Here is an 18,775-nt window from a genome sequence, read left to right as displayed (position 1 = left end):
ACCAAATTGGCCAAAACGAAGGCAGAGGGTTTGATTTGGATCCTCGGTTTGGTAGGGGAGCCAAGCTTGAAGTGACATAACTTCTTTAAATTGGCTGAGATGGCTTGACTTAAGTCGGTCACTTCTGTTCGGACTGGATGGAATGGAAGCTTGATTAGATTGAAAAGCCGTTCGGAGATGAACGTCGCTTCCGATACCGAGGGTGTTGTGGCGACCCTTACACGTGAAACAATTATGTAGACTCGTGCAATCTTTTAATTGATGCCCTCTCGCAAAACAGTTCAGACAGAGTTTTTGCTGTTTGATGAAATTAGACCTGTCACCAACAGTCATCTACAGAAAACACAAGCGCACTGGATGGTTCTCCCTTGAGCAAAGTTTGCAAGATAGAAGCCTTTACGCTCACTGTGCATTTGTGCTTGGCTTCATGCCCTCTATCGCCTCTAGAGTGCGATAGCGTTCCAATAGGAAAAATTGAATAATGGAATAAGAATTTAGGTCGATCCACATCGGGATGTCAACCTTGTTGTGCAACGACTGTTCTCACAGCGAATGTGTAAGCTTGGGTAGGAGGCGCACAGTTAAACTTGAAGGCAATCCCAATTCACAGTACTTATGCGGGAGTGCTCTAGAGCTGTCAAGCAACCATGGATGGTGCTCTGTAGGTCTTTAATAGCAGCTCCTGATTCCTGCGAAACTGGCTGGAGATTAAAGCACACGTGAAGTTGGCTGTTAACTAACAGCCTCTTGATCTCAAATCTGTCAGTTAAGTCACTCCACGCTGATGCGAAACAATCATTTGTGAGACGAGACATGGACACGATTGCCTTCGGTTCCCCGCCTGTCTTTGAGTTGTGGTGAAATAGTTTTTTGATCTCTGTTAACCGTGGATTGGTTATATAGACAGCTGGCAAAAGGTCTCGAAAACTGGGCCATTTTAAATACTCCCCATAACAAATTTCAATCTCCACGGGAGGGAGACTGCAGCCTCTTGGCTGTTTGTTAGGCGCAGGAGCCGCGATCATGGCGGTTGCGCTCTCTATTTGGTGGCTTGCATATCTTGCACGTTCGACTCTTCTTGGCTGAGGACTTTTAAAAAGCGGTCACACTTTTGCTCGACCTTACCCCAAATTGCACGACCTTGGTCTAAGCGGACTTCAAGAGTGTGGAGCGACACGACAAGATTCGGAGACGAGTTAATTCTTGCTTCGAACTGACAGAGTCTGTCAGTAACGGTGTTCACACAAGAAGTGTATCTGGCAGTCGCCATCCAACCGCCATGTAACTCCGGAACCAGAACATGAAAATGAAATTCACCGCACTTACACTAATACAATGTAATGTACTCTGAAAATACAGAGCAGAAGAAAAAATAACCTTCAAGCGAACAAACGTGTTTTTTTCTAAAATAACTAAGAAACTTTGTGCAGAGCAGAAACGCTCCCCCAACGATACAGCAATTCGTAAAGTTCATCTGGAAGCCCTGCGGACGCCCTACTACAACATTTGGTCCTTCGAGCCGGATACACTTCTTCAACATCTAGCATATCCAGTTCGCCCCAGCAAGCATTGGTGGATCTGCAATAGAAGGTTCCAGGAACAGCTACAAATTCAAACAAGATAAGTAGCAGTGCACCTACCTCAACTCGTCCATTGCCAAATTTCCGGCAACTCCAGTCCGATTTATTCATATTTGTATGTCTGAACATATTTTTTCGCTTCACATTGTCCGTGGTTAAAGCGAGGGGCAATTGTATTTAAAAAATCCAAAAAAAAAAACCTCAAATAAAATATTGTTCGTGGCCATAAGGGCATCTAAAAAGTGACAGATATTAAAAGAAATAAAACAGAAAGTGACTCCAAAAAAGGTCGCCATATTGGTGTCTGTACATATGTATATATATGTACAAGTGCATACCCAAAAATTTAACCGATCGCCATATTGATGTACGCAAGTACATCAAGACATATCTGCACACATAGGCTTTCGCTCCGTTGAACAACAAGTGTATGCGCTTCTCCATTCTAGACTTCACCAAATAATCACATACCTAAATATAAAAAAAAAACACACAATTCTGATTGGTATTTAGTTAATTAAAACCACACTGTGCAAATTCACCTGCATGTATACACACACACGCACATCATATTATATGTGTATCGTTTGTTATTTTTCCTCCACAGCAGCTTCAAGATCAATTTATATATTTCTTTTTACAAATTAATTGGCAAGTGCAAAAGGTAAACAAATATCAGGGTTGTAAAGTATCAAGATCGGTTTTCGATAAACTGATTCTGAGCCACTTTTATATTTTTGTATGTTTCCACTTTGCCATTGAGCTGCGTTTACTTAATAAAATACAAACATATGCATTACTTTTTCTTATTCTTATAAAAATTTATAAATAATAATTATAAGTTAAGAAGTTTCCACAGTTGCGTAATAAATCGAATATGCGTTTTTTCTTAAAATAACAAATTATACAAATAATTATATGTTAAAAAACTTTCCATTGAGCTGCGTTTAGAATAAACGTGCTTCTTCTTGAGCTCAACAATTAATAAGCAATAAGCATCAGTTTTTTTTGCTTGATCCGTTTCCACTACACGGCCGCCTTGTCAAAAGAAAATTAATCCTTTTTTTCTGGTGTTTCAATAAAGAAATAATTAGATTTTTTTCTCAAGTAAAGAAACTAAATAAGCATCAATTTAGTAAATTATTAGTAAAATAATTAATTTATCAGAATTTTCCGATTTCGTTGGACTCAATAGTGCACACCATTTCGCTCATTCCATTTTATTCTGATATCTCGATTCCATCGTTCCTGTGCCATTTCTCATTCCGTTTTCGCTCGGCTGATTCAAATTATTTGTATTTGATCACATCTCACCTGGTTATTACAATTTTTGGCCTGTGAAGAGCCTAGTATGCCAATCGGTGGTGATCAAAACAGCCACAAACGACTCACAGCACCGTCCGTTAAGGAGTCATACCTTTAAGCTCACCTGGAGTTTTCGTGGGAAACTCAAGGTCGAGAGTATCAGCACAACCGTCCGCAAGACTGTACGTCCGAGTCGCAAAAAATGTTCCACAAATTCCCGAACGACTACGCAAACGAGCGAAGCTAGGGCAATTGCACTGAAGTCCCTCGCTCACGACATGACGGCCTTTCAGTCAGCACAGCGGACGTGAGTCACTGACTGTGAGAGATTTGAGAATAAGCGACTATTATGTGCAAACCTAGACGGAGTTCGAGGAGTTCTTGCTCTGCAACACAAGAGCTTGGAGCCGTGCCCTGTGGCATGCAGCTATCAGGTGACACAATCGCACGAGCGATGTTCGCTCAACAAGGCGAACTCGAACTATGTCCAGGCTGAGCACCCTGCAACATTGGGGTTGTCTCCGCTGGTGAATTTTCGTGGGCTACCTACCTTGCCTACGTTCACAGCTGTATTATGGGAACAATCGCATGACTGACGCCAGTGGAAAAATTGTTTAAATTCAAAACCCAGCTGGCTCCAAGATGAATGCTTTCAGTCAGCGTGGTCGAGCCTGACGGAGAGATTTGAGAATAAGCGACTATTAGTCAATAGTCAATTGAAAATTCTTTTCAATCTCCCCTCAGCACACAAGAGTCTGGAGCCGCCCTTAAAGAGCTTCAGGGCACAATCCAGGGGTGTCTAACGGCTCTCGACTTGTCCAGGGTGAGCACCGAAACCATTCGGTGCGTCTTATGCTCTCACGCTTCTCTAAAATGCCGCACTCACGATGAGAGTTATCCGTCAATCGTCCACGATAAGAGATGTGCTTCAACTGGTCGCCGAGACGCACCAGTTCGATAGACTGCACTAGCGCACATCAGTTGTTCACGTGCAAGAGGACGTCACAACACGCTGCACCCCAGTCACAGACCCACAGAAGTGCCAACTCAGCTGGTCCACAACGACCGGTACGTGATGCCCACGTTTTCGAGAAAGGTCCGCTACCTGAGGAGGTGCCGTCAATAGCAACCCCCTTGTCTTACAGTCCACTTCTACTTCGACCCAAGCTGCCGTTCAAAACTACTTTTCCGCAAACTCACATGTTGTTCTCCTCGGCACGGCTGTCATCCAAGTGTGTCATTTGGGCACAAAGTATACAGCTCGGGCATTAATCGACTCTGGGTCTGAAGCGACCTTTATATCAGAGCGATTGTTCAAAAGGGTTAAACTTCCTTATCAACCCGTCGACGCACAGGTCTCCGGTTTGAATCAAGCTATTTCGGCTCAACCTCAAAAACTCTGTCATTTTAATATTGGCTCTCCGATAAAGCCCAGGGTTCATATTGAAACCTCGGCTTATGTTCTTCCAAAGCTAGCAGGCAATTTGCCCTCCTACACCATCCCCCAAACTGCTTTGAAAGAACTTCCAAAATTACACTTGGCCGATCCCTCTTTCTATAGGAGCTCACAGATAGACGTGCTTCTCGGCGCCGATATCCTCCCATCCATATTGTTAGGTGGCTCCTATCCCAACATATGTGGCACTCTCCTTGGTCAAGAAAGGATTTTCGGCCGGATCCTTACAGGCCCCGTTTCTAAGACCAGTGCCAAATCTGTCGCATCCTTTTCAACTCAAGTCTCGCTGAACTCCAAATGCGAGCTTGGATAAACTGCTCACAAAATTTTGGGTGGTGGAGGATATTCCTGTAAAGCTGGAAAAGGAATCCGACCTGTTTTGTGAGCGCAACTTCCAAAAAACCACTATAAAGGATAAAAACTGCAGATACTTGGTCACACTGCCATTCAAGAATTCCGATCACATCCAGTGAGGCCATTCAAGGTCCATCGCACTAGCTCAATTTCTTACGAAATGAGAGATCGTCTGGCAAAAAACTCCCCCCTTATGGAGCAGTACGATGCGGTGATCCAGGAATATCTGGTCTTGGGTCACATGCGACAAGTCCCTCCAAGCAATGGTTCGGATAACTTTTATCTGCCACACCATGCTGTTCACAAGCCTGACAGCACCACGAGCAAGCTCCGCGTAGTATTTAACGCCTCCCACCCGTCATCGAATGGTAAAAGTCTGAACGATGTGCTACATGCAGGGCCCGTTCTGCAATCCGGCTTAACCATTCAAATTCTAAGATGGCACTTCTTCCGATATGTCTTCAATGCTTCAATGCCGATATCACGAAAATGTATCGGCAGATCCTTGTGCATCCCAAGCACACGCCCCATCAGTGAATTCTGCTCCGGACAGAGGACAACGAGCTTCGTGACTTCGAGCTCAACACAGTCACGTTTGGAGTTAACTGTGCCCCCTTTTTGGCAATTCCGGGTACTATACCAGCTATCTGATGACGTTCGTTCGCTCTATCCCTTAGCAAGTCACATTATCGCAAACAATATCCGTCTGGCGGCGACTGGTTGTAGCGGGAGCCGATTCCACGAATTGTGCTCAGCTTGCAGAACTCCGCATAAGCCACTTGCATGCTGCCGGGTCTCCCTTTGTCGCAAACATGGACGTCGCAATGAATTACTCAGGCCACCTGACTCGAAGAGAGATGGTCCCATGTAGGATCCGACGTGCATTCTCAGCCGACTTCTTAGCGAGCAGAGGTGCCCCGCCACAAGTGTTCGTCGAAGACAATGAGCTGTGGTGGCACGGGCCAGAATGGTTCCGCCTACCTCAGAACCACTGGCCCATTCCTTCAGATCCCCTCCCAGATACGACAATAGAGCATCGCACGATTAAAGTAAGCCTCGCAAACACGGCTCCCTCATTTTCTTTTCCAAGTTCGATCGAGCCTCTGCGAGTGTTGGCATACGAGCTATGCGCGTGTTCAGGCGTTACAATCGATTGTCGCTCCCGTCAACTATTGAAATTGACAGCAACGAGATTTCTTATGCACACGAAAAACTCATTCTCCTGACCCAGAGACAAGCATACTCGTCAGAGTACACTTGCTTGAGCACGAAGAAACAGCTCACTTCCAGCAAACTCCTCAATTTGAACCCCTTTCTAGATGGTAAGGGAATTATTCGAGCATGTGGTCGTGTAAGAGCGGCCAAGCACTCGGCTACGATGAGCGGCATCCAATAATACTGCCATACACATGTGCATATTCGCGTCTCTTGACCGCTTTCACCCATCTTATATCCTTGCATGGAGGCAACCAGCTCATGATGCGTTTAATACGATCACAGTACTGGATTCCAAAGCTCAAGGTGTTGGTCAAATCCACAATCCATTCCTGCAAAATCTGCGTCATCCGAAAAAAGAAATTGCAAACGCAGCTCATGGGCGACTTGCCTGTGGAGAGAGTCACATTCTCTCGGCCGTTCACTCACACAGGAGTCGATTTTGCAGGCCCCTTCGATGTTAAAAATTACACAGGTCGAGCCTGTCTTATTACAAAAGGCTACGTGTGCGTCTTTGTGTGCTTCAGCACCAAAGCCATCCACCTAGAGGCTACATCTGACCTGACCACAGAAAAATTCCTAGCGGCATTTGCGAGATTTGTGGCACGACGAGGGTGCCCAAGTCAAATGCATTCCAACAACGGCAAAACCTTCGTCGGAGCGGCCGAACTCCTCTCGCGCGATTTTGTAGAAACGCTTAAGACTCAACTTCAGGCCACTTACAGTCACCAGAAACTGTCCTGGCACTTCAACCCTCCTAGTGCACCGCATAGGAGGCAGGTGTAAAGAGTGTCAAAAATCTATTTTATAAGTCTACATCGACCTCCAAATACACCTTCGAAGAGCTTTCCTCGCTCCTATCCTAAGTTGAAGCATGCCTGAATTCAAGACCGATATCTCCAATGTCGGAAGATCCTACTGATCTCCTAGCTCTGACTCTCGGTCATTTTCTAGTCGGCGGTCCTCTACTTTCTGCCACAGAGCCAGAGATCAAGGAAATCGCCACGTCCATCATCAACCGCAGGCAGCTTTGGCAGCTGGCAGCTGAAGGCTTTGCAATAACAGTTCTGTCTCCGTTGGAAACATGAGTATCTTTTAGAATTACACAAAAGAAATAAATGGCAAACTCCAACGCGAGACTTACAACGGGGCGATCTAGTCATTATTAAAGAAGATAATCTTCCAGTTAATGACTGGCGTCTAGGTCGAATCCAAACGACCTATCCTGGCGACGACCAAAGAGTCCGAGTGGTCGACGTTTTAACAGCCCGAGGTGTCTCCAAGAGACCTATCTCTAAGCTGATCCTGCTCCCGATAGAATCTAGTCTCCATATTCCATCAAGTAGAATCTCCAGCAAAGACTAGAATCCTAGATCCATAGGTCTGCGGACCATCCGTATAAAGCCGCATAAGTAATGTCTATTATGTTTTTTTCAACCTTCTTCACGTAACAGCACGATGTCTCCACGCCAACAACAAGGCCGATCCAAGAGCCGACCGGCAACGGAATCGTTCCGATGCCGAGTATGCCGAGGAGCCCACGCGCTGCGAAAGTGCCAGAGGTTCATGCGGCTATCTCCAGAGAAGAGACTCCGGACAGTTCTGGTTAACAAATACTGCCCAAACTGCCTGGCTCACCAACATTCCGGGGAGTCCTGTCGCCGCAAGGACAATTGCCGCAAGTGCCAGGGCAACCAACACACCTTGCTTCATTGCCAATAAGCGCGTCGCATGCCATCGCGATCTCCAGAGCGATCCCAGACAATGCGCAGCACCAAGGCCCTAGCGCGACGCGCCGCCTTCATCCGCTGGTTCCATCTCCCTGTCGACTTTGATGGAACACAAAAGGACAACCGTGCTCCCGAGAGCACTCATCCGACTTGGAAACGGCAAGGCGACCCGCGACACTCGGGCACCTCGTTTATTTATTATTTATTTTTTTTATTTCATTGTGTTTTTGGGCTGCAAGTGCGTATATCTTGATATATGTATGTATGTATTTTATTTTTAAGCGGACTGTTAACTTGTGAAGGTACATACATACAGTGCTATCTTCGGCACACCGAAGATTTAATACCCTTGCAGACCCAACCTTTTCAAAATGCTCATAGTGCTTTGCCCGTATCTAAGAAGCACAGGGAAAATAGTTAATGCCGAGAATGGTTAAGATATCTTGAAAAACAAAACAGGTTTCCATACAAAAACTTAATTTTCGACCGATCGTTCCTATGGCAGCTATATGATATAGTTGTCCGATCTTAATAGCATTTTGCATATATATGGGGAGCTAAGTAAAACTAATAAATACCAAGTTTAGTCAAGATAACTTTATAAACAAAAATGTTTTTCATACAAGAACCTACTTTTCGACCGATCGTTCCTATGGCAGCTATATGATATAGTGGTCCGATCAAGCTGGTTTTGACATATGAGCTGCGTGCAACAGAAAGAGGGATTTCTGCAAAGTTTCATAAAGATAGCTTTAAAACTGAGAGACTAGTTCGCATAGAAACAGACAGACGGACAGACGGACATGGCTATATCAACTCAGCTGTTGATACTGATCAAGAATATATATACTTTATGGGGTCGGAGATGTCTCCTTCTATGCGTTACACATTTCACGACAAAATTATAATAACCTCTGCAATGGTATAAAAATATGGAGCAGTTTAGCTGTGGGCTATGTAGTGTGTGCAGAAAAATGAACCTCTGAGTTAAGGCTGGCAAAGTTGGGGGGATGAAATCCAGGAATTCCTCAATATATATGAAACTTCAGTTCCGGCTCGAAGGACCATGAAATTGTGTGTGTATAGGGTGGGAGGGAGGTGGGGGGCTTCCTTCTATCGTTTATTCACAATTAGTTAAGAAAAACACAATTTTGGATTTATCTGCTCCACTGGTTTAATTCGACTGACTTAAGAAAAAGACTACAAATATAGCGTCTGGGCTACTTTCTTAAGCTACATAACTTAGCTGCTTGGAAGCCACAAAACTATATGGTAGCGGTCTCGTTGAATTGCAGCATAATTTGCTCGTTTACATATCCCGCTCGTTTACATTTACATATCCCGCAGACCAACGACGCCAAAATTTCTGTGTGTCAGCCGTGTTCTGCTCGTAACTATCCAATTTGGAGATGTTGTTGGTGATAATCTCACGCTTTGGCAAAGCGTGCGGTGCATCTCCATTTAGAAAGTGTCCTGCAGTGAAAGCGGTGACAGCGGGCGAGAGTTGAGAACTGCTTCTATCTTAACGACTGCAGTGTTCAGCTCCTCAAAGGTAAGCTGCGCTCTTGCGTTTCAAAAAACTTATTCGATAACAGATCTGTCACGATTTCAATGTGAACGGCCTTTACGGCCATGCAGACATATATTGCGATATAGGATTTTGTGGGACCCTAGCCACGTATTCGAAGAAAGGTGTTCACTGGACCGCAATTGTCGACTCCAACGTGGCGAAATGGTTTGCCTGTGGATAAGCGCTCAGGTGGCAGGGAACCCATGTCTTGACGAAGTTGACCTGGACGATATCTGACATAGTGTAAACAAGAACGAGCAATGCTGCGCGCTAAAGCTCTTGCGTTGACGACCCAGAATTGAAGATGCAGCAGTCCAACTAATGCCTTTGGTCCTGAGTGGTAATTGTGTAAGTGTAGATGCCGAACATAATTGTGGACTAATTGCGATTCCTTGGGATCGAGTAAAGGGTGCCTTTGCCGCCAATCTTGATAGGCTCGAATTCAGAAGGGTCGTCTGAAGGCCTGAGAAACTTCAAATTGCTATTCAAGTCTCTTCGTTTCCTTAGCAACTGCAAATCTTCCTTTTTGACAAAATTTTAAGTCCGGAACATGTATGCCATAACTCGATGTGCCCGAAAAACTTCCGTTTTTCATTATCGATAATGTCCATGTCCAAATCATTGTCAAATTGTTGGCAGGGCTATTGACTTTCAGAATCAGGGAGAAACGCAGGTCCTGTAAACCAAATTGATTGATGGAGATCATTGCCATACGAGTCCGTGGAACGCACATACACGCAACTGAACAGACAGCGAGCGGGGGGGTTCACTTTTCACTGTTTCTCTTGTTTCTATGCCTTTTTAATTTGGAAGGCGCTAACACACAATAATTTATTTAAACTGCTAATTATGTTGGACGTGTGTGTTTTATCAGTTATATGGACATATAGTGTGCAACAGCAAATATGCATGCGTAACAATTTGGACAAAAAGTATGTGTTAGTAAATAATAATAATATTATTTTATTTTTAAGCGTACTGTAAACTTGTGTAGGTACATATATACAGTACCAAGATGGATGATGAGATTTTTTTTTATTTTGAAATAAAATAACTTGTACGGCAAATGTATGTATATATCTTATACATGCATATGAGGGTTTGAGTTCGTTAATTCACAATTAGTTAAGAAAAACACAATTTTGGATTTATCTGCTCCACTAGATTAATTCGACTGACTTAAGAAAAAAACTACAAATATGGCGTCTTTCTTAAGCTACATAACTTAGCTGCTTGGAAGCAGCCACAAAACTGCAGGGTAGCGGTCTTGTTGAATTTCAGCAATATTTGCGGCATGAACAGCATATGTAGAAGAGAGTTAGCATAATCTTAACATAATCTGCCTTTGGAATTGCGATTGATACCCTAACTAATATATATATGAGGTATATGACCAAACATCTTGGCCGCCTTGAAAGAATTAACTTTCAAGAGATAGGTAGAACAGGCAGCTTATGCAGTGGCGGGCAACAGCGTCTGGAGGCAGTGCGAATATACACGACACGAATCAACACGCCACAATTTCCAATGCAATGGCGGTGTGTTTTCCTCACATATGATGACCATAGAGCCAACGGTGAGATTTGGGGAAGTCGAAGTCCACTTTGTCCTAGCTCTAAGCTCGTTATTGAAGATTTTTGTCAATTGACTCTTCCTGCTTAGCCGACTGATGACGATATTTGCTAGACATAACCCATCCAAGCAAAGTTTCTGAAGGACTGGCAAATTGTCTCCAAGCTTGATCTGTCCAACAGCCAGCCATTCGAACTGACCTGAGAAAGTTTCGTCCGCAAGTAGCGTATTCGAGGGCAACCTCCAATCTGACGTGTCAATTTCCAAATCCAGCTAGTAGGCAATGTGAGAGGTTATGCAGAGCTGTAGTATTACTTCAATTGGTGACAAATAAGATTTAATTCCAGTATTTGTACAGTTGTTAATTTTAGTCGTGGTCTCCCCTATGCTGCGGTTTTCGACCTGATTATTAGCAGCCGTTGACTTAGGAACATGAGTCAAGCAATGCCCTGCCTTGTTGATCCGCCCCTGATGAATCTCGCACTAGTACCTTTGCAATGGCAAGAATGATTTGTCTGCCTGGCGATAGTTTCATATGGCGATGCCTGCAGCTTCGACAACGATTTTTAGAAGGACACTGAGCCATCCGATGTCTTGATTGAAGGCAATTAATGCAAAGTCAACTATTTTTTACGATTCCGTACTTGAGTTTGGGTCTCATGTCTTGAAACTGAGAACATTGTACAATTTTATGGTCGGAGCTGGAACAAAAAACGCATGTTGAATTAGTAATAGCAATTGATAATCCCTTGCGAGGCTTGTAAACTTGTTTTCGTTTAGAAGAATCAGCCATTCGATAAGATGGAATGCGGCTTGATTGCAGAAACTGACGTTCCATAATAGTTGTGCAGTGAGCCCAATTTGGCAATGTTCGTAAGTCAAGAGACTCATTCCACTTTTTACGAGTTTGCAGGTCACTTTTAACAGGGCTAGGGAAATATCTGATACGGTACCCAATGACGATAATGATGAGTACAGGGCTGACGCATTGTGCAGCAAATTGCGAAGCTTTCCGTCCGGATTAAAAATCGATACTAATGTGTCTAAAAATGTAAGTGTAGGATTGTCACTTAAACGAGCAAGAGGCTTGGTATAATTTTCCTGAGTCACTTGGAATGACTTTACCGCCTGTAGGGCAGGGCCCTTCAAACAATTCAACAGTTAATTTAAGTTTTCAATATTCGAAAGAGAGTACTCACTACCTATAATCTGATTCGTGAAGAGCGAATTGGAGCAGAGCAACGAGGTGCTATGCAGTACATGATCTAGCTGGGATTGGATGGGCAATTTGATAGTCACATATTTGCCTTCCGCCTCTGTACCTCCAATGTGCTGAGGGTCTTCCAATTCAATTTTGAATTGTACTCCCAAAGCCTCCTTAATATATATCTCTAACATATCCAAGGGTAATTGTAGCTCGCCGGGAGACAATATTTTTTCACTGCCATCGACCTCAGTATACACTATTACAACATCCTCTAAGTGTGCGATGTTGCGTTTTATGCGCGCTCGCTTATGTAAGTTTGCTTCAAAAGATGACATTATGTATAGAGAATGTTGTGATCTACGATGTTACCGAGCGATAGATCTGATACTCCAAAATGCTAACAGCCTAACTTTAATCTGTTAATGTCACGCTCTCCGATGTGAACGAGCGACAGATCAAATGCTCGCAACTGTTAACATAACAACTGAGACTTGCAAGTCAACATAATTCATAATGGTTCATGACTCTGCATCAAAGGTGCTGTATTAACCGATATATCATTACCTGAAATCTTGCTTGCAGTCCGGCTTTGGGTCCTGCAGTACTGTTACAGTTGCAACTCTCTTAATTTTACGCGTAACTGATCGACACGAAGACTTAAAATCTCGTTTCTCTCAATCTTACAAAATTTGTATACCGTTACTTCAATTTTTGATTTTTAAATTATTGGTAAATGAAATGGGTAAAAAGGGTATAATGTTTATGTGCAAATGTATGTAACAGGCAGAAGGAAGCTGCTCCGACCCCATAAAGTGCATATATTCTTGATCAGCATCAGTAGCCGAGTCGATTTAGCCATGCCCGTCTGTCCGTCTGTCCGACCGTCCGTCCGTATGTATAGACGCAAGGACCTTAGAACCTATAAAAGCTAGACACTTGAAATTAGCTGTAGGTCATCCTAGTCCATGCGCAGATCGAGTTTGTTTCCGATAATCGATAACTTGGCCCGTTTTCAAGTAATCGATAAATATCGATATCGAAACCCTGTTTTTTGACCAATTTTGGTAAATAATAAGAACTAGAGTCAACAAACTTGACATGTAGCTCTTTTAGCTCTACTCGCTACTACCTCATAGCTATAAATCAAATAAAAAATCCTCCAATGAGTGATGCCTTGATGCTTTGAATTCTATCATCAATTTGCAATTGCGATTGTATTGTTTTCTGTGCTGCTATTTTAATTCGTTTTTTTCTTTTTAACAATCAATAATTGGTGTGGCTGTTGGGTAGAGGCGGCGGCAAGTAGTGCGGTCTGTTGCGAGTTCGAGACCTACCGAGGACACTAATTTGATTTTTTTGGCTGGTCTGGCGGTGGTAAGTAGTGCGGTTAGTTGAGAGTTCGAACCCTGCCAAGGAAAGGTTTTTTTTTTTAATTTATCTTTATTACTACTAAAGCAAACGAGCGCGAAAAGCAAGCTGCATTTGGTGTTGGAAGAAGAGGGTTAAGAGTATCCTCTAGTCGGGAGCTCCCGACAATAGTCAATATTTTAATTTTACAGCGCAGCTGCAGCTTAACGCACGATTTGAACGTTTCCTAACACCCCTCGAAGCACTTTGTCGCTACGCACCGGCTCATCTGCCTTCGTAATTGCCAACATCCACTCTGCTCTAATACGCATGAACACTTTGCCTGCGTGCCCTTTGGCCAACTTGCCTGCGTTCCTTATAGAAGACCGGCTGCTTTGATCGTTTTCGTAATCCTTCTTCTACTACTTTGCACTCCTCTCGTCGCTTTTGGCAATGCATGTGTAATGGTGGTGGTTCGGTTTCGTTTTGTCTTTTGTTTGGCTATCAACCAAAACAAAACAAACGGCCGTGGCTGTTGGTTAACCGGGTGCATAGGAATTGGAGGTTCGCACTTCTAGCTAATGCTCGGACAATAGCTCGTCGGACTAGTCGAGGTTTTTCGTTTCACTTCTGCACTTACCATTAACACATAGTTTTTGCTGTTTAGTTTAGTTTAAACAAATAAAAAGGAAACTTAGTGATTTAAATAAACCCATCAAAAAACAAACTCCTAATATGTGTACTATTAATGTATTCCGACCGAACATACAAATTCACACTATTCAAGTAAGAAAACTAAGGAGCTGATCGTCTCTCGTTCACTCTACCTCCCTACCATGACAAGCAGCTAAAAATGGGATGTGGTTGCTTGTCCCTATTTCAGGTTCTAAAACCATCACTATAGATTGCAAGCAGCTAACATGAGTAATTGACAGTACTTGATATCATATCAAATAAGCTTATATATAATTTATTTATTCCCGCGTTGTTTGTTTTCGGGCATGATGCCAATTAATAGATAGAAAGGTATATCTCGATTCACAAAAAAATTTAAAGTCAAGGTTAATATAATGTATGTAGAATACCCGGCCTTGCCCATGGCACGTATGTTATAAAATAAATATTCTCAAAAAGCTTTGAAAATGATTTTGAAACTGATCGGACGGTTAACAAACCACTTTCATACGGGTGGCATTTCACTAATCGCTGAAACCCGTATTCATTATATTCCGTATGAAAATAAGTTTCAAGCAAAAAGGGAAAAAATAAAACTTCACCCAAAAAATGTTTTAATAGCATATCAACCGAAGAAGTTTGATTTTTGCGAAAAGTGAGACGCACGTCTCAAATGAATCTTCATATACCCGCAAGTGTGGAAAAATCGCAAAAAACGTTTGGATGTAACTTTTTTGTTTACCATCCGATCGGCCTCAAACTTATTTTCAAAGATCTTTGTTCAAATTTGTTTGAGGGTTGTTTCACACTTTTCGAAAATTCCGTTCCTCCTTGGTGGAAATGGAGGTCAAAGATTTGGGTGACGTTTCGCGCTCAAATTCATTTCCAGAGATCTATAAGAAAAATCATTTGAGACGTGTTTCACACTTTTCGCAGAATTCAAACTTCTTCGGGGGGAATGTGATTTAAAGATTGGCGCAAAGTTTTAAGTTGTGTCCGATTTGCTTCTAACTTATTTTCAAAGCTCTACATAAGAGCTTAATAAATACGTATTTCATAGTGAAACTTTCAGATGCCCAGTTTGGTCAAGATATATTGAAAAACAAAAAAGGTTTCCATAGAACAACATAATTCTCCACCGGTCGTTCCTAAGGCAACTATATGATATAGTGTTCCGATATTGATGAGATTTTGCATATATACAAGAAGCATAGTAAAACTACAAAAATGCCGAGTTTGGTCAAGCTATCTTAATAAACAAAGAAATTTTTCATACAACAACCAACTTTTCGACCGATCGTTCCTCTGGCAACTATGTGATATAGTCGTCCGATCCCTCCGTTTTCCAAATGCATAGTTTCATAAAGATAGCTTTGAAACTAAAGGACTAGTTCGCATAGAAACAGAAAGACGGACGGATAGACGGACATTGCTATATCGACTCGGTGTTGATACTGATCAAGAATATATATACATTATGGGTCTCCTTCCATACGTGACACATTTCGAAACAAAATTATAATACCCTCAACAAAACGATGATGACGAACTCTTTGCCTGATAAATTGTTGTCTGTCCTACAAGAATTTTTCGAAATTGTTAATCACATCACACCGCGACCACTGATGTCTTGATTGAAGGCAATTAATGCAAAGTCAACTATTTTTTACGATTCCGTACTTGAGTTTGGGTCTCATGTCTTGAAACTGAGAACATTGTACAATTTTATGGTCGGAGCTGGAACAAACAACGCATGTTGAATTAGTAATAGCAATTGATAATCCCTTGCGAGGCTTGTAAACGTGTTTTCGTTTAGAAGAATCAGCCATTCGATAAGATGGAATGCGGCTTGATTGCAGAAACTGACGTTCCATAATAGTTGTGCAGTGAGCCCAATTTGGCAATGTTCGAAAGTCAAGAGACTCATTCCACTTTTTACGAGTTTGCAGATCACTTTTTCCGATGGCGATGAATATCAACAGGGCTAGGGAAATATATCTAATCCGGTACCCAATGACGATAATGATGAATACAGGGCTGACGCATTGTGCAGCAAATTGCGAAGCTTTTCGTCCGGCTTGTCGACTGGCTGTAGATTAAAAAGCGATACTAATGTGTCTAAAAATGTAAGTGTAGGATTGTCACTTAAACGAGCAAGAGGCTTGGTATAATTTTCCTGAGTCACTTGGAATGCCTTTACTGCCTGTAGGGCAGGGCCCTTCAAGCAATTCAACAGTTAATTTAACTTTTCAATATTCGAAAGAGAGTACTCACTACCGATAATCTGATTCGTGAAGAGCGAATTGGAGCAGAGCAACGAGGTGCTATGCAGTACATGATCCAGCTGGGATATGTTGGGCAATTTGATAGTCACATATTTGCCTTCCGCCTCTGCACCTCCATTGTGCTGAGGGTCTTCCAATTCAATTTTGAATTGTACTCCCAAAGCCTCCTTAATATATATCTCTTACATATCCAAGCGTAATTGTAGCTCGCCGGGTGACAATATTTTTTCACTGCCATCGACCTCAGTATACACTATTACAACATCCTCCAACTGTGCGATATTGCGTTTTATGCGCGCTCGCTTATGTAAGTTTGCTTCAAAAGATGACATTATGTATAGAGAATGTTCTGATCTACGATGTTACCGAGCGATAGATCTGATACTCCAAAATGCTAACAGCCTAACTTTAATCTGTTAATGTCACGCTCTCCAATGTGAGCGACAGATCAAATGCTCGCAACTGTTAACATAACAACTGAGACTTGCAAATCAACATAATTCATAATGGTTCATGACTCTGCATCAAAGGTGCTGTATTAACCGATATATCATTATCTGAAATCTTGCTTGCAGTCCGGCTTTGGGTCCTGCAGTACTGTTACAGTTGCAACTCTCTTAATTTTACGCGTAACTGATCGACACGAAGACTTAAAATCTCGTTTCTCTTAATCTTACAAAATTTGTATACCGTTACTTCAATTTTTGATTTTTAAATTATTTTTATATACTATTTTTATACCCTGAACCCATTAAAAATGGGTAAAAAGGGTATAATGTTTATGTGCAAATGTATGTAACAGGCAGAAGGAAGCTGCTCCAACCCCATAAAGTGCATATATTCTTGATCAGCATCAGTAGCCGTGTCGATTTAGCCATGCCTCTGTCCGTCTGTCCGACCGTCCGTCCGTATGTATAAACGCAAGGACCTTAGAACCTATAAAAGCTAGACACTTGAAATTAGCTGTAGGTCATCCTAGTCCATGCGCAGATCGAGTTTGTTTCCGATAATCGATAACTTGGCCCGTTTTCAAGTAATCGATATATATCGATATCGAAACCCTGTTTTTTGACCAATTTTGGTAAATAATAAGAACTAGAGTCAACAAACTTGACATGTAGCTCTTTTAGCTCTACTCGCTACTACCTCATAGCTATAAATAAATAAAAAATCTTCCAATGAGTAATGCCTTGATGCTTTGAATTCTATCATCAATTTGCAATTGCGATTGTATTGTTTTCTGTGCTGCTATTTTAATTCGTTTTTTTCTTTTTAACAATCAATAATTGGTGTGGCTGTTGGGTAGAGGCGGCGGCAAGTAGTGCGGTCTGTTGCGAGTTCGAGACCTACCGAGGACACTAATTTGATTTTTTTGGCTGGTCTGGCGGTGGTAAGTAGTGCGGTTAGTTGAGAGTTCAAACCCTGCCAAGGAAAGGTTTTTTTTTTTTTAATTTATCTTTATTACTACTAAAGCAAACGAGCGCGAAAAGCGAGCTGCATTTGGTGTTGGAAGAAGAGGGTTAAGAGTATCCTCTAGTCGGGAGCTCCCGACAATAGTCAATATTTTAATTTTACAGCGCAGCTGCAGCTTAACGCACGATTTGAACGTTTCCTAACACTCCCTCGAAGCACTTTGTCGCTACTCTGCTCTAATACGCATGAACCATTTGCCTGCGTGCCCTTTGGCCAACTTGCCTGCGTTCCTTATAGAAGACCGGCTGCTTTGATCGTGTTCGTTATCCTTCTTCTACTACTTTGCACTCCACTCGTCGCTTTTGGCAATGCATGTGTAATGGTGGTGGTTCGGTTTCGTTTTGTCTTTTGTTTGGCTATCAACCAAAACAAAACAAACGGCCGTGGCTGTTGGTTAACCGGGTGCATAGGAATTGGAGGTTCGCACTTCTAGCTAATGCTCGGACAATAGCTCGTCGGACTAGTCGAGGTTTTTCGTTTCACTTCTGCACTTACCATTAACACATAGTTTTTGCTGTTTAGTTTAGTTTAAACAAATAAAAAGGAAACTTAGTGATTTAAATAAACCCATCAAAAAACAAACTCCTAATATGTGTACTATTAATGTATTCCGACCGAACATACAAATTCACACTATTCAAGTAAGAAAACTAAGGAGCTGATCGTCTCTCGTTCACTCTACCTCCCTACCATGACAAGCAGCTAAAAATGGGATGTGGTTGCTTGTCCCTATTTCAGGTTCTAAAACCATCACTATAGATTGCAAGCAGCTAACATGAGTAATTGACAGTACTTGATATCATATCAAATAAGCTTATATATAATTTATTTATTCCCGCGTTGTTTGCTTTCGGGCATGATGCCAATTAATAGATAGATAGGTATATCTCGATTCACAAAAAGTTTAAAAAATTTAAAGTCAAGGTTAATATAATGTATGTAGAATACTAGCGGGTACAACCCGGCCTTGCCCATGGCACGTATGTTAAAATAAATGTTCTCAAAA

The 18,775-nt window shown here is 42.2% G+C and overlaps 1 long non-coding RNA gene across 2 annotated transcripts; it reads right to left on the bottom strand.

Moving 5' to 3' along the window:
• Positions 1-1,433: 1,433 nt before the first annotated feature.
• Positions 1,434-2,253, bottom strand: LOC135427367 (uncharacterized). 2 transcript variants are annotated; one of them, XR_010436039.1, is made up of 4 exons: positions 2,123-2,253; positions 1,919-2,051; positions 1,641-1,815; positions 1,447-1,578 (listed from the first exon to the last, which is right to left on the bottom strand). It is a non-coding gene; the product is annotated as an uncharacterized LOC135427367 (long non-coding RNA). The 2 variants fall into 2 exon arrangements; XR_010436038.1 differs by having other exon boundaries at positions 1,434-1,815.
• Positions 2,254-18,775: the final 16,522 nt, after the last annotated feature.

This window comes from Drosophila montana, unplaced genomic scaffold (genome assembly GCF_035044405.1).
Source record: "Drosophila montana isolate Dmon_TW-CO22-7 unplaced genomic scaffold, ASM3504440v1 contig_1327_1, whole genome shotgun sequence".
Taxonomy (NCBI): Eukaryota; Metazoa; Arthropoda; class Insecta; order Diptera; family Drosophilidae; genus Drosophila; species Drosophila montana.
Note: the sequence above shows the minus strand (reverse complement) of the source record. Positions and strands in the feature narration are given on the sequence as shown.